Source organism: Mauremys reevesii, linkage group 18 (assembly GCF_016161935.1).
Source record: "Mauremys reevesii isolate NIE-2019 linkage group 18, ASM1616193v1, whole genome shotgun sequence".
In the NCBI taxonomy this organism is placed as follows: Eukaryota; Metazoa; Chordata; order Testudines; family Geoemydidae; genus Mauremys; species Mauremys reevesii.
In genome coordinates this window covers 9,471,758-9,494,862 of record NC_052640.1, presented here as the reverse complement: position 1 = coordinate 9,494,862, position 23,105 = coordinate 9,471,758, and the positions used below count along the sequence as shown (strand labels likewise).

Genomic DNA, 23,105 nt, shown 5'->3' with positions numbered 1-23,105 from the left:
TTATTAAATACAAAGCAGTTCCATAATGTGAAGAGATAGCAGGAACAATGACAGATTCTAAGGTCAAACCTCTTACAGTCTATATCTAAATCTCAGGGTGCAAATGTAACGTTTGTCATTGTTGGTTACAGAAGATGCACAATGCTACAGCAACAATTACACCTGTTACATGCTAGATGACTCAGATACTGTCAGCCAAAATTTAGCACGGATAAAAACTGTAATATTTAAGCTGCCTTTTCAAGTTCTGTATTTAACAAGGCTACATTTCTTGAAGATATGTTATAAGGCAAATCTCTTCATCTATTCACCCTTGACTTTGTTCCATCCTTGTTCTCTTTTAAAATTCCACTCATTTATTTTTGATTGCTTGATTTTTTTTCCTATTGCTTATTTAAATCCCTCCCCCATTTTATTATAAAATATATTTTTTTTTAAATGTGGTCACCAAACTGCTTTTTCCCTGCATGCACAAGAAAGTATAAAAACATCATAACAAGCATTAGCAAAAAACAATATTCATGAAAAGCATCCCCTCTCCTGCACACAGTTTAGCAGCGATATTACCACTATGGGTTTAATTGTGGCTTTGCTACAAATTCCAAGTAAGAGGCAGTGAAGTTGTGCTGCTCTGGAGCCATACTGGGACTCAGAGGACACGTCTACACTGCAGTTGGGAGGTGCGCCGGTAGCACACATCGACATACCCAAGCTAGCTTTGATCAAACTAGCTCCTGAAAGTAGCAGCGTGGCCACCATGGCACAGGAAACAGCACAGGCTAGCCCACCCGGACCCTGAGTCCATACTCATGCTGCCATGGCTGTGTTGCTATTTTTAATGAGCTCAGTTATGCCAGCATGTGCTGCAAGCACACCTCCCACTCGCAGCGTGGGCACTGAGTCACAAGCTGGTTCCTGGTTCCTCTCTTGCTCCTGGGACAAAGTGATCTGTAGTGTATCGGGGGTAGCCGTGTTAGTCTGCATCCACAAAAAACAACAAGGAGTCCGGTGGCACGTTAACCGTACACACAGAACAGATTATATCCCATGGTAAAACTAGCATATCCCCTCCCAGCTCCATGCACGATGCACAAGAAGGGAAGCCCACGCCAGAGAGAGAGGGGATCCTGACAACCCCTGTGGGGGACCACAGCCAGGGTCACCTTCTAGCTCTTCCATTGTCAGTCACTCTTGGGAGGAGAAAAGGCATGTTAATCACTTCACTTCTTCAGTTCTCTTCATCCAGGGGTGAACCAAGGGGGTAGCTGAAGCATGCAGTGGTTGGAGAAAATAAACTCCTATGAGAAATCATAGGCTAGGCTGGGTGCAAAACGAACTGTGGGAGAGGATAGGACTTGGAGGGGTTCTAAGGTAGCGTGAGATGGAGCGAGAGAGGCAGGCAGAAAAGGAGAAGCAGCCAACCCAAGGAGAAGCAACATAGGCAGCTGCTACACATGACCCCATGTGCTGGCTAGCCTAAGAGAGGACCTGCAGCTGTCTGTCGGTCGTGCCAGGGGGTGAGATTGCTAGGCAGCCATCAGAAGGTGGGGGAGGAATGCCAAGGACAGTCTGGTGGGCACAGGGAACCCGCAGAGCCAACTAATAAGACGGTTCAGCGAAAACACCACGAGATCAAGCAGTAGCAACAGTAGAGCCCTACGATTGCTATAGCACTGGGGAGAACAAAACATTTCAGGGCCCGTTGGTGCTTCTTGGGTTGACCCAACCCCATCTACCACAGTATAAATACTGTCACTCCTTTGCCTAAAGAGAAAGCTCTTCGATGATCATGCTGCAGGATTCGACCTGTCTTATTTATATCAGGAATTTCCAAAAAAAAGTTTGAAATGGCCAGTAGCTCCAAAGCCTATTCTAGTCACCAAGGAACATTTTAGCAGCTCCATTACTGCACTGCTATTTATAGAGAACCTTGACACAGCAAGACAGGCCATGGCAGGGACTGAAATTGCAGCTTTCAGTAGCGGCAAGTGAACTTTGTTCTTGTTAAAGCAGAGGGGTAGGGTTGTTGTTTCTTCGCTGAAAAATCAAATTTCAGACAAGTGTCTTCAGTGAACTAACTGAAGATATATCTAGCTGCATCTGAAGGCAATGCTTTTCCAAAGTCACATTCATCATCAGATTATCCAGCTGTACAGATAATAAGCAAAGGACATACAGCAGCAAGGTATCCTCTGATTTCCAACAGAGATGTTAAACTTTGCCTTCTCCCAAGACAAAACAGATTCCTGGGGAGATTTAGACAGTGGTGCAATTCTAGGAACTAAAGACAAATTGGAAAAGGATGTGAGGCTTAAATATACTCACATTTACATTATAGCAAGTTTTAATCACCTTTTTACACAGATGTTTTATTTCTCTCAAATATTGATTTACGGGAACTTTAAAAGGTACGTCTCTCCCCTTCCCTGATTTCATTAGAGTGGTGGCAGTCAGCGCATCTTCTGACACATTGGTGGGAAGCTGAAGATTCTATCCTGCTATAATTCAAATAAAATGAGACAATTTTTGTCTGAAAGCTTATACGGGAAGCCATAAACACCAGTCGACAGGGCTAGGTTTTGTCCCAGAACTAGCCTGAAACAAAATATGATATCTGAATTGAGCAGCATTTTATGATGCTGTCTGAACACCTAAAAATAAATACTTCATACCACAATGGGCCCCCACCCCTCCGTTTTAATTCCAAGATTCAGCACTGTAGCATCAATCACTTTACAGTAGCAGGCAGAAATGGAACCCTGTTCCAGCTTTAGGCGTTGCGACAAAACAACTATTAAAATCGCCTGTTCTTTAAATGACAGCTTCAGTAAGAGCAGGAGAGAACACCACAATTTGGTCCTATTTAAAGTAATAAAACAAAGAAGAGCAACGGTGGGAGAGAACTAGCAGAGGAGCAGGGAACTTCCCCAGAGCATGGTGCTATTTCAAAGCCAGAGTCACGTCACTGTGGTACTAATGGAAGAGGAGGGGCCAGGGAAAAAAGAACTGCATATAAACCACACACAAGGATTCGGCCAAAATCAAAAGTGACCTGGGATTTTGGGTGCCCAACCTGAGATGCCTTAAAAGGGATTGATTTTCTTCCACAGGGCCGGGCGAGGGGGGGCTGGAACCATCTGTACAGTAGGGGTGCTGAGAGCCATCGAACCAAACTGAAAAACCCTGTATAGAATGGAAACCACTTTAAGTCGAGGGGCGCGGCAGCACCTCTGGATCAGGCTCTCAGCACTTTCTGGAAATCAGGCCCCTTTACCGTGTTTCAAGTTGGTCTCCCAAAAAATGAGGCGCCCCAAGTGACTAGTCAGCCGTGAAAATCTTGGCCCTTCATTTTTGTGACAATACTCTGCTCTTCAGTGTAAGGAAGTAGGATTTGCCCTGTCACATCAGATTGCTAGACCATGAGGCAGGGTACAACATGGCAAAGATGAATACCTGATTCATCAGAGGACGCGCCGGGGGGGGGAGGGGAAGCAATGCTTTTAATGCACTTTCCCAACTGTGCATGGGGAAAAGGTCCTTCATGACTCTGACCATGATCAGCTTACGCCTTTAAAAAAAGATTTGCTCTCCCTTCTTTGCACGTTGTTAGTTTTTACATTATCCAGACTATTTTTTTTAAATCCAGCTAAGCACTTGACCCTGAACCAATGCTATAATGAAACATAACACGACAGTAAAAACATAAGCAAATTCATAGCTGAACATCACAGTAAGCAATGAGAATCAGTCTTTTCTCCAACTCAAGGTTTCATCAAAGGAAGATCATGCAGGCTGAGGGTAAGATATTAAAATGAAGCTCCCAAGCAGACCATAGACGCCAATGAAATTCATATAGACTATTTCAGAGACTTTTAATATAATATTCTAATTAACAGGCAAAACAACCACTGTAACATTAGTAAGATCATGGCAGCTGAATGTCAGCATTGTAAATAGATGAATCTAAGTTGTTTTGAAAAGGGTCTGTCAAAACGCATTTCTCCTTAGAATAAAACAAAAATGGCAAATCCTCCTGTAGCCGAATGGAAGCCTGCCAGAAACTGAGCTCTGAACTTGTGAGCAATGCCCTCCTAGATATGGAAGAGATACTGGGGAAAATACTGAAATATTTAGCTTTGTAAATGTTATTATTCTGAAAGCAAATAGAAGGACCAATCCCGTATTCATGAAGACAGTGGGAGCTTTGCCTTTCAATACAAAAGTGAGCAGGATCGGGTGTTTTGAGACCGTTCAGCTATTCTGCTACATGAAAGAGGAATAACTTCAAGTAATACTTGCTGGCACTGCATTATGATATGGTCAATGGCTCACCTGGCTTTCTGGAAGATTAGGAGCTTATCTAGATACAGGGTAGATACAGGGAAATTGACCAGTATAGCGATTCCGCAGTAACTCTCCTCAAGACTATTCCTCAAGAAGAGTGACTTTATTCTGGAATAAAAGTGACTATATTGCAGAAGGAAATACTGTGCTTTAGAAGTGTGGGGCAGGACGGGGCCGGGTAAACCCCTGGAATGCCCTGCTAAAATGCTGGCTAAGCCCTGCTTTTTGGTAAGGAGGCCAAGTGTAGGGGTTCCGGCAGCCAGCAGAGGGCCCAGCTGCAGGCCCTAACGAGGGCTGGCTCACTGCAATAGACTGAGCTAAGCAGTGACAGCTGGGCTGAGGATGAGAGGGCTATAAGAGCCCTGAGGAAAGCTCAGTCAGAAGGCCAGGGCCGCCCAGAGGATTCCGGGGCCCCGGGGTCTTCGGCGGAGGGGGGGGGCCTTCCGTTCCGGGACCCGCCGCCGAAGACCCGGCGGGACCCCGCCGCCGGCGGGACCCGCCAAGTGCAGCCCGGTCGCGGTACCCGGCGGCACCGTGGGGTCCCGCGCGGTCTGGGCGGCGGCGGGCCCGGCGAACGGCCGCCCCTCACCGCCGAAGACCGGGCTGCACGTCAGCGGTGGGTCCCGCTCTGTCTTCGGCGGTAATTCGCCAGTGGGGGGTTCTTCCGCCCCAGAGTGGAAGGACCCCCCCGCCGGCGAAGACCGGGAGCAAAGAAGCTCCTGCGCCCGGCCCCCGCAAGAGTTTTCAGGGCCCCCCGGAGCGAGTGAGGGACCCCGCTCCAGGGGCCCCGAAAAATTCTTGTGGGGGCCCCTGTGGGGCTCGGGGCCTGGGGCAAATTGCCCCTCTTGCCCCCCCCCTCTGGGCGGCCCTGCAGAAGGCTAGCCTGGGAGGAGACAGCAGGGCTATATCTCTGTCTCCCCACCTAAGGAAGGGGGCCTCGTGGGCCAGCAGACCCTGGGGAGGGTCTAAATGTGGATAACTGTTGAGGGAACAAAGTGGGGTTGCACTGTTGCACTGTAAATAAAGACACAAGGGTGAAGCACTGAAGAAGGCATGAGGACTATTTATTTAACCAGCCAACACAGGGCACAGGCACAAGAGGGTGAACCCTGTGACAAAGTGAAATCATTATTCTGGAATGTAGCCACTTTTATTTTGGAACAGAGCGTCCACATGGTGGAGGTATTCTAGAACAGCTAAATTACACCAGAAGAGCACTTCTGAAATAGCTATACTGGTCAATTTCCCCCATGTAGACAAAGCCTAAGACTCAACACACTTTAGGCCTGATTGTTGCCGCAAAGCCACCGCTCTGCAGTGGGGGTATGCAAGACAACCTGCCCCACCGGGAACTCATAACGGCATTGGGCATGGATCTCTGGTTCCACTAGAACATAAGAACAGCCATACTGGGTCAGACCAAAGGTCCATCTAGCCCAGTATCCTGCCTTCAGACAGTGGCCAATGCCAGATGCCCCAGAGGAAATGAACAGAACAGGTAATTATGAAGTGTTCCATCCCCTGTCACCTATTCCCAGCTTCTGGCAAACAGAGGCTAGGGACACCATCCCTCCCCATCCTGGCTAATAGCCATGGATAGACCTATCGTCCATAAACTTATCTAGTTCTTTTTTTAACCCTGTTATACTCTGGTCAGTGTGGCTCCCCATCACACCTTTTCACTGAGCTTTCCCCCAACCATCCACTTCAACTGTCTAGTGTACAGACAGGGGGACACAGACACGTCCTCCCTCTTCTGAGAGGACAGCACTGCCACTGACACTAGATAGGAGCACTCCCCCAGATAGTGACTACTTCCTGGGAAAAGTACACACTTGGGTGGAAGGCTTCTTTGGATGTCTCCCACAGCCACACAGGGCTGGTCACAATCTAGCCCTTAGTTTCTAATTAATTTGCTTTTATGTCCTCCAACTATTAAATGTTTAGTATATTCCCATGTGCGTATAGCACAAATACCTAAAATAGCAGCTATATTTAGCAGGTTATTTCATTCGCAGTTATTTCATTGACAGCCACATCTTGACATGAATTTGCAGCAGTCTATTGATGAAATTTTGTGCACACATGGTCATATAATCAAACAGTACTTTTTCACCAAATATTGTGTGATTGTGAGAGTAGAGTGCCTAACTAAAATAATATAACCATTGAGTATTGGCAGCCATCTTGTGCTCCAAAATTCAAGCTTTCATTTAAAAAAAAGAAGGGGGGGGAAAAAGTGTCATTGTGGTTAAGAAGATATTCCAGATCTCAACCAAACATAAATCTGGTATCTGCCCAAGTCTGCATACTACCTGAAACAATAAGCCAGGTCTATACTAGAAACATTTAGAAAGTCAGTATAGTAATGGAGCTTAGGGGGGTGGCAAAAGCCCTAGTGTGAATTCAGTTATACTGGCATTAATGTGTTTTTGCCAGCATAGTTTATTTCCCTAAGCAGCTAGTTTAACCTGTAATGGCAAAAGCACGTTTTTGCCAGTATAACTGCGTTCACACTAGGAGAGTTTGCTGATATAGCTATACCGCCAAACCTTTTCTAGAGTAGACCTGGTCTAAACGAATGAAGTGTGAATTATTCCCACTCCCCTCAATTGGCAGTTAACACCATTAATTATTTCACTGCTGATCAAAGCACGAAAGAAGAGGGATGATTTTATTGTGAGGCTCTGCATAACCCACTGTGAGCAGAGATATCCTTGAGTGGGAAGAGGTCAGGCTGTGCAAGTGTAACACTGACAGACCCCGGTCGTCGGTGGGTGGGATCGAACCTGGGACCTCTGGAGCTTAGTGTAGGAGCCTCTACTGCATGAGCTAAAAGCACCTGGCTTTTAGCTAAGGCTGTAGCAGGCTCATTAATCTCTAAGTGGTCTTGGTGCCAGTAGAGGGGGACAGAACACCACACCCAGGAGGTGGGTGGGTGGGTTACACAAGGATTTAAGGAGCTTGGGAGCATACCAACAACTTGTATTTCCCTCTTTCCCCCACCCCACCGCCCACATGATTCATAAATGTAATATGATAGCCATGAGAGATCTGGTGGTGGGATTCATGTCATTTTACTCTACAGGAGTTCCTGTGACTTATCCTAATGGCTTTCTGAAAGCTTCTTTTCCTTTCCACTAGCATCCTTCCCTCAAAGGGTACAAACTGCATCACTCAGGCCACATCTACACTATGGGGGTAGCCCCATAGTGATGGTGCTGTAGCTATACCAGCATAACTCCACAGTGTAAACACAACCTATGGCGACAGAAGGGTGTTTTCCAATCTCTGCAGGAATGCCACCTCTCCAAGTGATGGTAGCTAGGGCAACAGAAGCATTCTTCCATCTACCTAGCGGTGTCTAAACCAGGGATTAGGTTGGCATAGCTACAGCACTCAGGAGTGTGGATTTTTCACACCTCTGAGAGCCAGAGCTATAGTGACCTAAATTTTAAGACTAGACCAAGCCTGACTCAAAAATAAATCTTAAACTGTTGTGTATTTGAATCAGCTCCACAGTAAAATACATGGGGACTAGAGAGAAAAAAAATCTTAAAACATCAAACTAATACAATAATTCCTTCCACTTCTGATAGAGTAACTTTTGGCAGAAGTTATACTGAAAGAGTTTCCAAGAGATAGCTAGGAAGGGCTGGCAGACTTTCATTACACTGAATTAAAACCCGTCCAGTAGCACTCACTGTATATACCATCATGGGGAGGAGGGGGAAAGCTGTAGGACCCCACTCAGCCCTCCTAACTCCCACTAGTTTCAACTGGAGTTTGATAGGATAGAAATAACTGAACAGGGCTCTAACCCGTCTGCAATGATTACTTTGGATATAGGCTCAGGTCTTGATTTTGGCATTGCAAAATGTTGCTAGTCAGGCGTTTGCATTGCAAAACCAAGGCAACAAAGGGGACAAAAAAAAAAAACCAAATCTATTTTATCCAAAACCCCAAAACTGCAATAAGTTTAAAATAGCTGGTTCTGATTTTGGTCTGTATCTAATGTATCTCTCTTTACAGGGTCAGGCAGCCGCTATTACCCATATTTCAGTGCCAAAAATCTGGGCAGTCTCTGTTTTACCAGTCTCTCTTTCTCCATCTTAGTTTTTGTTCTTACATTGCATGCTTATCTTTGCTGAATGCGCCTATGGCATGAAAAAATATATGAAATCAACATCTGTGTCCTTAGAAATATTTTGCCTACTGAGCTTTTTTTTCAGTGCAAAATCCAACAGTTACACAGGCAGATGAAACCCACAGCCCAGCCACCTGTTTAGTAAAGAGAGTTTAATTATCATTTCTAGCACCACACTACCTCTTGTGCCTGCATTGCTTAACCAAAACACAAAGTTGGACCGGGAAGTTTCCGAGTTGGTATTCACTGTTAGTATGCGGGTACGACATTTGGCACTGTCACCCATACTGATAGACACGTGCACAGAGCAAGGCCATCTACAGATTGTAATAAAACCCTAGTGGTTGAAAGACTGCCTATAAATCTTATTAAAGTAATCCTCTCCCTGAACCCAGATTATTACATTCACCTTTATGGTAGAATAAAAATTAATTTTCGCAGCTATAATAAGTGTATGATAAGAAGGCATCGCTTGAGACTAAATAAAGATTATAATTAACTCTGACTGAATAAATCTAAATTTAACTTGGGCTAGCAATTTGTTTTCATACGCACCCTTCGATGATTGAATAGGTACGGCGGGATTAGCATCCCATGCCAGTTCCGCCATTGTTGGCAGTAATACTGGAGAAGCAAGGCACAGCTGTAATCCAATACCCAAAAGGCCCAGAGATTAACTCAGGTTCTTTACCAGTTAAAAAAGTTTGGAGAACCAGAAGGAAACAAGGCACATGATTCATATTAGTCCATATTAGAACTCTGGACTCAGGGAAAGGTAAATAGTCTCTAAGGAAACTGCTCATTGTGTTCGGTAGGTCACTGCTTCATTATTCTGCATTTGCATGCGCATTGTCTAGGAAGATACTAGTCTACAGCTTGCTTAGCTGGGGAGAGGAGTTTCTATTGTTGATTCTCACACCCACCCTCGTCAGGAGATAAATTGCAGAGCTATGCAATAAATAACGTGATTGTGAACATTCAACTGATTCACCCCCAAAGATGGAGGGCTTGTCTACATGGGAAAACTTCTTTTTTAAGTCAACCAGCCTCAGAAACATAGAATTCCCTCCCAAATGTGGAATTCCCCCTCAAAATTAACCCTACCCAAAATTAACCTCACCCAAACCCAAGACAGGCAAGATTCAGTCCTACATCAGCAGATTTTCTGAACCTAAGTTTGTCACACTTGCAAAGTTGGATATCTAGCATCCCCGCAAGGCTAGAAATGGGAGCTTTATTCCACTGGGAGGGAGAGATTACCCCTTTCCTATATGATGGTGCACTCACTTCATGCTCTGGAAGACCCTGAGATCCTGGCCATGAAACCAGTGACGTTTGTAAGTGTAAGAAATCAATTCTACGTTATTTTTGAGGTTTTATGACTCCCCGGGAGCCCTGTATAGTGGGGAACATGGTAACTAAGGCACCTGTTTTATTGGCCAAGTGATACAAAAAAATAGACCCAGTAAAAAAAATTGTTTAAAGCTCTTTAAAACATTCATAAAATAGCTTTTCCTGAAACATGTTGTGCTGGTTTCACTATCTGTGAGTTGTGCCCAGCACCCATCCCAAACTCATGCTGATGAAACTTTTATACCATCACGTATTCCATTTATGAAGCTCTCACATATTTTTTTATCCAAAGAGTTTTTCTTGTTATAAACATTGATTCAAAACACATTTCATAGAAGAAGTTGTTGAACCAGCAAATGTAAATTATGATCAACTATTATTTTTATTTGTATAGAGGCAGCACCTAGTAGCCCCAGTCATGGTCCAAGACCCCATTGTGCCAGGTGCTGTACAAACACTGGTATTCTTCCGAGCCACTGCTAGTAAGGCAGGTTTTTTTAATCTAAACACCAGCTGATAACCCTGCAGCATTCCTTTCCAAATAATTTTGGTAATTAACTGATCTTTGACTATTAGCGGTAAATATGCCTGATGGGATGTTAGATGGGGTGGGATCCAAATTACTACAGAGAATTCTTTCCTGGGTGTCTGGCTGGTAAGTCTTGCTCACATGTTCAGGGTTTAGCTGATCACCATATTTGGGGTTGGGAATGAATTTTCCTCCAAGGCAGATTGGTCCGAGGCCCTGGGGGTTTTTCGCCTTCCTCTGCAGCGTGGGGTATGGGTCACTTGCTGGAGGATTCTCTGCACCTCAAAGTCTTTAAACCATGATTTGAGGACTTCAGTAACTCAGATGCAGGTTACTTAATCACAGGAGTGGGTGGGTGAGATTCTGTGGCCTGCGTTGTGCAGGAGATCAGACTAAACAATCATAATGGTCCCTTCTGACCTTAAAGTCTATGACTCTAATAGGTCAAAACCAACAAAATCCCATTAAAATGAAAGTGGCCTTTTCCATGCGTGAGTCACGTGGGAATGAGGCACACAGTAAGTAGCAGAGGTGACTTTTTAATAAAGGGACGGTGGTAAGCATGGGGTAGAGAGGCCTGTTTGAAAATTAGAAACACTCTCTCTTTCCCCAAAACAGCCAGGCAGAAATGCACTGAGACATTTAGATTAGCATTTTTCCACCATCCCTCTTTAATTCCTCCCTCCACTGACAAACGCAAGGGAGCTCTTTTGAGAGCTAAGGTTTTAGAGCTCACACGCTGGGTTTATCCCTGTATTACTGGAACACAGTTCTCCTCAATGGCGCATACGGTACAGCAGAAGCCACTCAAGGTGGAAATAACTAGAGAAAGCAGCTTTCCTGGCACAATACTGTTTCCCCGAGAGTTTTGTTGCTTTAATGGGACTATGAGGGTTGCTCGAGCCGCTTTGTTGGGATGATCGCTGGCCTACTTGCCATTTCAGTTACAGTTAGGAGGTGTTGATATGGTGGTTAAAAAGTCACAGATTGCTTCTGGCTAGTGTTCTCTGCTTATCTCATAGGAGAGCAACCAAGAAATTGCCCTGTCAATTACGATTAGAATTGTTAACATAGAGGTGAAAGGTCACCAATTCGTCAGTTGAATCAACTGAATTACAGAGATGTTGTTGTTAATTATTATTATAAATTAAATAGCATTTTAAATAAACTTGATTAAGGGCCAGACTGTGCCCTGGTACCTGGAGACAGGAGAGGACAAAAAGGATCTCACACACACACACACACACACACATTTTGCACCCTGCACAGCAGCAAGACAATCACATTCCCCACCTTCCATAAAGTGCGAGCACCCCAAAAGGCTGAGGAACAGGCAAAGCAATGGCATAGGTGATGGAGTGTGCAGAGAAGGCTTTCCTTTACCCTTGGAAGGACCACAGGCGCAGACACTGAGCTTCAGAAAGCACAAGCAGAACTCCTGCCTAGCGCCAAACCTCCCTCAGCATGAGTTGTACCTAAATAGCACGACTGAGCCTTCAAATGGGACAGCCACTTGTTTGGAATAAGGATTAATACTTAGCTCCACCATTGGGCACAGCAGCTTAGAGGCATGCCAAAAAACAGCATATTCAGTGCAAAATAGTTTACTGGGGGAGAGGGGGGTGAAATGTGGTGGTTTCTGGTGGCTCAGCAAGCCAGTACTCTTCCCCCGCCCACCCTGCTCACTGATGACTGCATCTTGTGCTACAGAATTTAAGCTTTCATTTAAAAATAGAGTAATAAAAAAACACTAGACCTTATAATTAACACTGTAGACCAGGCGTAAACTGATGCAATGAAATCTGCTTCCGTTTGCAGAGAGCCTGAAACAGTAATGGAGAGAGGTGAGAACTCCTCTCATATCTCTCACTGGATATTGACTCTGGAGTGTAATGATTACAATTTAAGTTTCCCAGCTGATCATAGCGTGCCAGAAAGAAGAGAGAGTGTCTTATTATGAAGATCTTCACAATCAACTGCAAGCACAATATCATTGTGGCAGCAAGAGTGGGCAATTGGTTTTGTGGATAGAGCCTGATAGAGCATCACCCTTATTTTTGGTCCATGTGACTCCTGGAGTTTACAGTTTCAAACTGACAAAGTCCAAGGGGCAGAGCAAAGATTTGCAGCACAAAGTCAGGGTGACTGAGGACTAATTTCATTTGGCAAGAGTCTAATTACTTTTTCCCATTAAAATGAGAACATCTTGCATAGTAATGCGAGCTTGGAGAAGTATGAGGGGAGGTGCTGAACAGGAGTGGATGGATAGTAAGCTGAGGAAGGCATCAAAAGGACTGAAGGAGAAAAGCAATATTGCTTGACACTTTTGTGAAAGAGATAGTCACAGTGCAAAAGTAAAAAAGTTCTACACCACAAATCCTTAATACACAATCCTCTAGCAAATTACAGAAATTGCTCAAAATAGGCTTCATGGGTCAATCTTAAAATGCATAAGGTTTTGCACTGATGCATCAGCTGTCACCCAAGGATCTCATAGTACTTTACAAACAGGAATTAGTTACGGCTCACAACTCTCCTCTGTAACCTGAATTTTTATGTCCATTTTACACACGAGTAAACTGAGGTATAGAGATTAATGGTGGGATTTTCCAAAGTCCCTGCAGCCCAGGGGACTTTTTAAAGGTATTTATGCATTGCGGTGCTCAGTGTTGCAATGTCTAACTGATTTAGGAGACTAAATATCATTTTTAAAGGGATTTGGGCTCTTAAGTGCTCCGCAGTGCCTAAATACCTTTAAAAATCTGTGCCATAGGGATGTATGTGCACAAATCCCATGGACAGCTAATGGGTTTTGCCCTCCTAAGACACTTAGGCTCAGATCCTCAAAGATATCTGAATTCAATGGGAGTCAGGCACTTAAATGCCTTTGAGGATTTGGGCCAAAAGCATTTGTGAAAATCCCACACTCGGTGACTTGCTCAAGGTCGCTGAGGAAGTCAGTGGCAGAGCTCAGAACAGAACCTAGGAGCCCTGACACACAGTATTGCTCCAACCACTAAACTACACTCTGCACCAGTGTCACTCATTTAGCCAACTTTTACTGTGCAGCACCGATGAACAAACTCTCCTGAATTCCAACAAGTTATCGCTTCTATCTGCCATTATTTCAGAGTGCTGTTCTTCTCTCCTGAGACACAGTAAATATGATTTGTCACAGCTACTGGAGAGACTCGTTGCTAAGGAGGTATTAGAATGGGGCTCCATGCAGCTGTTATCCAAAGCAAAGAAGCCTATTTCCCACCCCCGTTCCCCCCCCCCAGTGATATTCCATAAACACCACAAAATGAATTTGTGTATATATTTGCCAGACAACAGAAGGGCTTTACGGGGAAATACATTCACTCAAGGCACCAGTAGTAATTGTAGAAGTAAATCTCTTAAATATATGCTCAACACTATTAGCCAGCTCAGGAATATTTGTATTCTGTGTCAAAATATCTATGGCACGCTAAGCCAGGAGACTGACAGCAGAAAGGCTAGGATTTATGTTAGCTCGGGTCTATCTGTCATGGAGATAGGAAAACAGAGAGAGTCCTTTTCTTAAAGTCACACTCCTCATACAGATATTGATCTACACAGCTCAGGTTGAATACACAATGCACCACCACCTCTCGGATAGTCGTCGGTACTGTGATGAAGCATTGGTTTGAACAGGCTGCACTCTCAATGCCCATCTTACCTCAAAACATTTCCATTGAGACTGTTTTGGCCCAGGAAGTCACAAGTGTGGGTGGAGTTGTCAACATCGGTGCTTATAATTTCTAGATTAAGTTCTTATTTGCAGGAGAGAGAAACAGATATACTGCACTGACTGAATGACTCACGCTCATGTTTAATTCAGTAAAAACCTCTTATTTAAATTGCCTCAATCTACCTCAGAATTTTTCAGTCTGCCACACTAACCACACAGCTTTGCCTCAACATTTAGATCCTGCGTGGTGAAGATTACAACTGGCCCAAACTATACATTGGGACCTCTTCGCCTTTCCCATAGCTTAAAATGTACAACCCAGTGTTGTATCAACCAGGCAAGGTAAACTTCAACAGGACTTTATTTTTAAAGTGGAAACCTCTTCACCAAGCTGCTGCTGCACCCTCTGTAACTCTCACTCTGCCTCCTCAACTCCTCCTCCCTCCTTCCCATTTTCTGTCCTTTCAGACTCCCAACAGCCAGTGCTCCCAGTTCTAAGACAAGCAACATCTAAACACCACACCCAGCAATTCCTGGTTTTAAAGATCTTGGTGATAATTCTATTCTACCAGTTCCTTCAGTGTTTTTTTTATTTGTATTTGTTTTGCTGGTTGGTTGGTTTTATTTGTGCCAACCGCTGAGTGGTCATTATAGAAATAATCACCCAAACAGGATAGGTGAAAGACACACATTGTACACGTCTTCTTTATCCCGTAGCTGCAGTTTATTTAGATGCAACATTTTGTAAGCCTGGCAAAAAGTACTCATAGGAAATTTTCCCTTTGATGGTATTGGGGAAAAAAATTGGCACTAGAGAGGGGCCAGAAGTGAGAGATGAAATTATTAAGATATTAAGTAGATATTAAAATGTCGGCAACGTGCTTTTTGGACATGCTAGCCAAAAAAAAAAAAAAAAAGTCAATGGAGTTCCAAAACTAGCCCCGAGAAGAGCAGGCCTCCACCCTGTCACTTGGCAGACCTTAGAGCAAACATGCTCCAAACTAACGGGCCCAAAACATTAAGGCTCACTGTAAAAGTAACTCAGAATAAAACCACTGTACCTGTGGTTATTTAAAACACACATGCTTTGAATGTACACAAAAACCTTCGGGTTGGCCAGCTCTCATCCGCATCTCATGGCCTCTGTATTCCCAGGAACATTGTGGGTATAGCTACACTGCGAGGAAAAGGTTCGCTCTGAACTCAGGTTAGCTAACCAACATTAGCTAAACACAGGTCAAACCAGCAATGAAGACACAGCAGCTCAGCTTCTGGCTCAGACTCCCCTATAAGATTTAACTCAAGCTGCTAACCAGAGTTAAAAGCCTATATACAGGGGAGCCTGGGGCTGAGCTCAAAAGCACAGCTGCCATGGCTTCCCTGCTATTTCAACCCAAGGTAGCTAACGTGGATTAGCTCATCCCAGAGAACACCACTTTTTTTGCAGTGTAGACGTACTCTACATCCCACATATGGTTCTCATGGGGGAAGAGTGCTAAAAACACTCTGTATTTCTAGGAGGTATAGGAAGCACGCCCCTAGCGTCCCCTGCCAGTCTCACAGCTCCCCTCACTGTTGGGAGTAAGAGTAAGTTGTAGTGTTATTGTGACATTTCCAGCCTCGTTTGCAGACTAAGGCCCCGATCCTGCAAAGACTTATGCACATGTTTAATGTTGGGACTACCAACTATGCAGAGAAAGTTAAGATCAGTCTTAAATCTTTGCAGGATTAGGGCCTATAGGAAGGCGTCAACCCTCATTGAGGTCTTTCCATTTACTTCACAATGGGAGCTGGATCACACCCCATGAGACTTGAGCCCCAGTCCTGCAACCACTTATGCACATGCTTAACTTTAAATATGCGAGTGGTCTCATTGAAGTCAATGGGTCTTCTCATGTGCCTAAAGTTAAGCACATACTTGAGCATTTTCAGGACTGGGGCCTTAGATACCATCCAACCTCTTAACTGCTTAAAACAACAAAACAAATCAGAGCACCAACACTTCACAGGTTCACGCACCATTAGTTTGGTGGCATCTTAGCCCTAACAATTCTGTGTGCCCAGTCTCTAATCTGCACCTTACATCTCTCTCTAAGGCAGCCAACTTCACACTACTGTACCATCTGAAAGCAATATGCCATTGCTGGCCCTTTTAAGAGGCAGATGCACATGCCTAGTTTTACTGAATTCGGTATAAATATCATTAAGTTATCAGTTCAGATATTACTCTCAAGAAACAGCAACCACCACCACAAGATATTTCCTTTAAAAGGACAGCTCTCCTTGCCTTTTCTGGGGTGTCACCATCCCCAGATCAAAAATTTCTGGGCAGTCTCACATTTCTATACCTCATCCCAACATTTTAGTTTCGAAACGACAATAGCCTCTAGCAATTTCATTAATTTGCTTCTGTGTAAAAGATCTTTGCATTCCTATGATAACTTCTGATCTTCTCCCCACAATCCCTTGAGATTCTGACACAATCCTGAGATTAGAACAAAGCATAATTTTTCATGCATGAATGCATGACTTTATGTTTAGAATATACGTTTGACATATTTTACAAATTCATGGCAGATGCTGTCAGAAAGGACAAAACAACCTTCCCTTTGTCTGACTTGTCTCCTACTATAATGATCAAAGGTGGCAAGATGCCATTTATATATGGAGCACTGCTCTTCTCCGGAAAGGAAGAGCGAGTTTGCAACTTTACATAGGGTCTCTTTCATTGTTTGTTTCTCTCCTTCATGCCGATTAGCAATTTAACCTTCCAATTCCTAAGCACTAGGGAAATCCCCAGTTGCTCTGAAGGAGCTGATTCCAAGAGATCTTGTCAAAATATTGGTGCATAAAGAAAGTGAAACCTTATTGTGGCTTTCACGCTGTGATGCACCAAATACAGTTATCTTGCTGACATACAATTATTAATTTATGTGTGGGGGTACCTCGGACATGCAAAACAAAGCTCCTAGGCCTCCACACATTAGGTCAGACATGCTGTGTGGTTCAGTTATATTGATATAATATGTAATTAAATATAATGATCATTAGGAGCTGAGAATGAACAGCATTTCTAAACTCTTCATGAGTCAAGAAAATTAAGTGATATAGGATGAGACTGCAAGAGCCAGTACCTGTTAGTAGAGCTGGGTTTTGGACTGAAATTTTTCAGCAAAAATGCAGATTTGGGTTATGAGAGATTTGGTGAATACATGTCGATTTCAGCAAATTGTTTTGGTCGTAAAAACGACTACAAAAATTTTTGGAAGTCTAAACGTTTTGTTTCACTATGTTCAAAATGACTTTTTGTTTCGAAGTTGCCTTTCATTTTTTTTTAAAAGAAAACCATTTCAAAATCAAAACAAAGTGTTTTGTTTCAACTTTTCAATTCACCAAAAAATTTTGTTTCTTTTTCTGGAACTGCCAGAGAAGCCCCAGAAAAATCAATCATTTGCCCAGCTCTACCTGTGAGGTTAAAAAAATGGGACTATTTTTTCCCTCAATTACAGGAGAACAGTGCTGATGACAAGGGGGTCACATTTGTATGCAGCGGACTACAATTGGGACCAATATATATCATTTGACAAGCTACAGTTCATCAAAACAACATTCGTTTAAGATGAGGACATACTGCATCGGTCTAACTGAGCAGTAAGACATGCAGGAAAGTGTAGTTATTCAAGAGATGTCAACTGAATACAATTTTGGGCTGGGTAATGTTCTCTCACTAAGGTTAGAAATAATTAAGAGCTAGTCCTTATCTTATATAAGACAACACTTGCATTAATACAAACATACAGGGCCAGATTCTGTTTTGAATGACACCAGCATAAATCCAATATGACCCCAATCTCAGCCAACAGCCTGGTCTTGCTCCCATTGAGGTCAGCGTCATGTTTCCTTGGCTCCTGCGTAACTCGGCTCAGAGTGTTGCCCGTTGGGTACATCTATATGGCAAGCACGTATACATCACATATTTTTCATGGATGCAGATGACATCAGTCCACCATATTTGAACTTTATGGTTTGCACTACAAAAGCTGCATGAGCATGCACTGGAACAGAACCACAAGAAACACGTATGTCCCTTCTGTTCATCCAAAACGTTCATATATTTATATCTAGACACCAGGCTGGAAATATCATGAGTGTCAGGCTCTGGGTTCTACATAGGCAAAGCCAGATGCAGGGCAGAACCGGGCCAAGGGCAGCACTGGAACCAGGGTCTGGGGACAGGCCATGGGTCAGAACCAGGATCTGACACAGACGGTAACAGATAATAAATTAGAATTTAGAATGATCCATCATTAATAATCATTTACTATTTGTTACTGTTAAATACCTGCAGGGAAAATCATGGCTCTATTGACTTCAGTGAGGCCACGCTTTCGCCCCTGGAATAAGAGTATCAGAGTTCTGTCTATTTCTAGATGCTGTTTGTACAGAATCCAGTATTACACCAGTCACATGATATGGTATAGTACGTACTTCTGAAAGCTGGTATATTAAAACTTTTGCAGAGAGTGTGGCGGGGGGCTTTTGGAGGAGACGCATCAACCTTGCTGCCAAGTTAGACAGACAGGGAACAAGAAAAGAGAACAACCTTGAACGGACATTCAATATAAAACAGTCGTCTAGCTGAATTTCAGGATGTCAAGGCACTGGCCACATTTTAAAATTTGAAGAATACAAAAAAAATAATAACTAAAATCCTGAAGTGTTATGGAGTTGTCTTTGCTATAGCATATAACATACACATTTCTATTACCCTTTCCAGATTAGCCAAATGAAGATCAATGTATCTATAAAACTCAATGACATGTTAATGCAAACCTTAAAAAAGATAAAATGCCTTTTATCTCAGTCTTAGGAAAACCTAATAAAGAATTAACAGTCCATGAAGCCATGGAGTTTTACTCAAGGCTTTACTTTATGTTAGGACTTCCTCCTCCATTAATTTTTAACTGACAGGTTTCCCCAGGCTTTGGGACATGTTGGTGCAATCATACATTGCATTGATAAGTCATTAAAACTGGTCTTATATTTTCCGTCAGAGACGGGCTCAGACTATTACTGCAGAGCTCCAAAACAGCATGTGTTTTTAAACTCTATGTAATGAGCACAAAGCATAGTAACCATAAATCTGAAGCAGTTGTTAAGGTGCATAAATTTGCCAAATTGGGGAGATAAACATTGACTTTGATAATATTCTCTCTGATAGCCCATAAATTTACAAGCCAAAATATTCGACTTTTTTTTAACATCTGGATAATGTGCCATTTGGATCCCAGGTCGTTTGCAACATTAGCATTCCAAATTTATATCATTCACAACTGCTAGGAATCCACCAACTCTACTCTGAGTGTTGAATCTTGATTTAAAGAGATGCAGTCAAATAGTAGTCTAGGTTTCAGTTCAAGATCTTGCAGTGTGTGTTAATAAAAGCTCTTGGCGATCTGGGTCCAGCATACTGTTAGGAATGGATTGGCAGAGGCACATAAGGGAGTTAGGTGTGTGACTTCCATTGAAATTGAATGTGGGTTGGCCCCTTTGAAATTCTCAGCCTTAGGTATATATTCCTGCAGAGAAATACAAAACAAGGACCAACATTTGCAAATTTGGGTTCCTAAAATTAAGCACCTAAATCCCATATTTTGGCACCCAAATAAAAGTTGCCTGCTTTCAAGGGTGCTGAACACCTGCACCCCTCATTGATTTCAGTTGGAGCTGCAGATTATAAGCCCCGCCGGGGGAGGGGGGAGGGAATTAACCTGCTTTTAAGTCAGATGCCTAAATATGGATTTGGCTGCACTAATTTTATGCACCCAATTTTGACAATTTTGGCTACGGTCCCTGCAACAAACAGCTACAAGCTTCTTGAAAGACTTTCCTCCTAGGACCCTCCCAAGCAAGGAGCTCAGATTGTCCATGCTCCCTGTCCATCTGGATGAGGCTGGGAGCAGGATCTTTGTGGTTCAGGGACCCATGAGAACACGTTCAGGATCCACATTCTTCCCTGAGAACATCTGCTAGAGTTGCTCTGTAGCTGTTTGATTAAAGGGAGGTCAGGATGACCACAGACAAGCCTTGAAGACAAACAGTTCTTCCTTTGTGAATTTTGCATTTCCTTTTGGTTTGGCAGAAAGGATGTTTCTATCTGGACCACTGAGCCAAACTCTGCTTTAATTACTGTTGGTTTAACTCTTGTAGGTTATATTTATTTATAACATACCCAACAGGCCTCAAAACTTGATTGACTGGAAAATCCTTCTGGTCTGATGGAGACTGTCCGCTAAAATTAAAAATCTTTTTTTTATTCTGATGAGTGTCACCAATCTCACACCACCAAGTTTGTGGCACACGCGCACAATAATTGCATTTCCCCCTTGCTCTTTTCTAGCCCAGGTACTTATATGGCCCTGTCAAAGGTTGCATCTCAAGGTCATCCCCTTGGGATAAAGGCAGGTGCCTCGCTTACCTTATACATCATTCCCCAGACAACAGTAGTCCTGTGGCCCAATCCTGGGGTATAGCCCTCCAGCTGTACCTCCTACCAATACCGCCTCCTTTGGCAGCGGGGGGTGGCGGGGGAGGGGAGGGAGTAAAACGGGTCCATACAAAAAAAGGAAAGCAGTTTAGTGGCCCATGAGGAGCCAGTCCCTCTCCCTCACACAAAAGGAGGGGGAGCCGTCTTTCAGACCCTGCAGATAGCCTCAGCTCCCGCCCACTTGCATGGCTAAAGGCCAAAAGTTAGTCCTGGGGGATGTTCAACAAACCAGCCCATCTCCTTTCCTCAGTGGGCATGGGCTGGCGGTGCTCTCAAACCGTTCCTCAACAAGTAACCCAGTGCCCTGGCCCGGGGAGCGCTGACGCTGCTCGTCTCAGAGCTCCGCCCCACTTGGGGCGAGTTCCTCCCTTTTGAGGGCCTGCCCCCAAGGCCTGACAAGCCACACGGGTGCAGCGGGTTGGGGCTGATTGTGATCACAGGGGTTCTTTCACCCCTTCTTGCCTGGGAGGCGGTAATCTCCCCCACCACAGGCCCCCCATTACCATAGTATCTGTGCACCCCACCATCTTATCCTCACAGCACTGCTCGGATCCCATTTTACAGATTTACATCTGCACAAAGAGACTAAGAGCCAGATTTTTAAAGCGATTTAGGCGATGCCAAGGTACCTTTTAAAAGCAACTTGCCCACAATCACCTAGGAAGCTCGTGATGGAGCTGCGAATTGATCCCAGGTCTCAGGTTAGCGCCCTAACTGCTGGGCCATGAATCTTTTCATTTACCTTCTCTATCCTATACTCCACTGAAAAGCAGAGCTTCTCTGCTGCAAGGCTTGGATAAGAGTATTCCCAGTGCTGATCCATATTCCTATTCTGTGAGCCTGATGCACAAGCAAGGACGTTGGCCACCAGAACTTTGGAAGGAGGAGAAAAATCATGCTGAACAAATCTGCCAGGGGAATCCATAAAGCAGGGCTTCTCCCCGTAGCGGTCTCAACAAGTTTACAGGGGGCACATCCATCCTCCTTTCTTTGCTGATGGCTAAAGGAGAGGGAGTCCCCAAAACTTTTTTCTGCTGCAAGTCCTGGGATGGAAAAGGTAGAGAACCCCTGATATCAAGTATTTCCAAGAACAAGGCCTGAAGTGGGCTGGAGCTTCTGGGATTCCAGGCTCCAGGGGAAGAAAGAAGGAGCCAGAGCGCTCGGTGACGGTTCAATTGCTGTCAGGCGAGTGGTGACATAGCTGAGTCTGAACAAAGCCTTGCCAGCACTCAGGCCAATGGCCACACACCAGCCCACCCTGGCTTTTGCGCCAGTCATTTTCTTGTTCCTTCATAAGGCTACGTGCAACCAGGCTGCCAAGACAGAGCGAGGCACAGGGACACACGCTGGGGTTATTTCAGTTCAGAAATAAGTTTCATGAATACATGAGCTAGCCACCTGAATAAATGCTACTCTAAGGGAGTACGGGCTGCAGAAAATGACCCTACACAAAGAGCCATGTGCACCTACGGCACAACCTATACGTGTGTAATAATGATACAACGTCACCTGACAACCATTGCATTGAAAATTCACTCTGTCATCCAAAACCTTCAATGCCCAAACTCACCCAGGTAACAACACTAACCCATCGCGTACATTCAGATAACTGGGAGCACCACATTGGACTCCACTGTGTTCTCATCCATCCCAAGCCACACTCTGCAACTGGCAAATTCAGATCATTTCATCTTGGCAGCTGTCCTGCTTTGGCTCTTCAGCATTAAAACAACAAGGTTTCCCTAGCCCTCAGCCTTGACAAAGAAGCAGTAGCCCATATTAATCTATTTAAACAAGCCACCCCTGCCGTAATATTTTGGAACCAACTCTGCCACCTCTAGGAACACTGGGTGGTATTTTCCAGCTCAGTAGGTGTACTACCATGAGGAAGGACTACTCCTTGCAAGTAGAGGGTTCAGAAATGGATCCTTTATTACTCTCTGATGAAATTTCATCACCAGGTTATGGCAGACTCCTTTGATGCTGATGCCACAAGTTGCTGAGCACCTCCTGTGAGAGACAGCGCACCCTCAATTCTTACAGCAGCCTGGTCAACACTACAGAGTTCAGTTGACCCAAGGCAGCTTACATCACTCTAACCCTAAGTATCTACACTAAAACGTCAGTCTCACCAATGTAAATGCCCCGCTACACCAACTTAATAAACTCCACCTCCACAAGAGGCATAGAGTCAATGTCAATGAAGCTAGGTTAACACAGTGTCAGTGTAGACACTGCGTTGCTTGCATTGACTGTTACCGGATTTCAGAAGCTGTCCCACAACTGGTAGAAGTGCTTCTGGTGAGGACAGGCACTGAGGACACAAGGAGCATAGTATGGACATGCAAAAGCAATTTAATTACTGCTGCGGCTGTAGGTCGACATAACTGCGGTCAACATAATTTTGTAGTGTAGGCACGTCCTCTGTTCAGACCCTTTGAGAACTGTTGAGGCTCTGTTCAAACTTCCAATA

At 44.1% G+C, this 23,105-nt stretch overlaps 1 protein-coding gene across 4 annotated transcripts in view; it reads right to left on the bottom strand.

Annotated features, from left to right (window-relative positions):
• TMEM132B (transmembrane protein 132B) overlaps positions 1–23,105 on the bottom strand; it is a 341,030-nt gene that overhangs the window by 246,549 nt on the left and 71,376 nt on the right. Inside the window, exon 2 of one of the 4 annotated variants that reach the window (XM_039505631.1) lies at positions 2,353–2,498. The exons of the other annotated variants lie outside the window; for them this stretch is intronic. The gene's annotated coding sequence lies outside the window, so the exon portion shown is untranslated. The remainder of the gene's footprint in view (positions 1–2,352; positions 2,499–23,105) is intronic. 4 annotated transcript variants of the gene reach the window in all.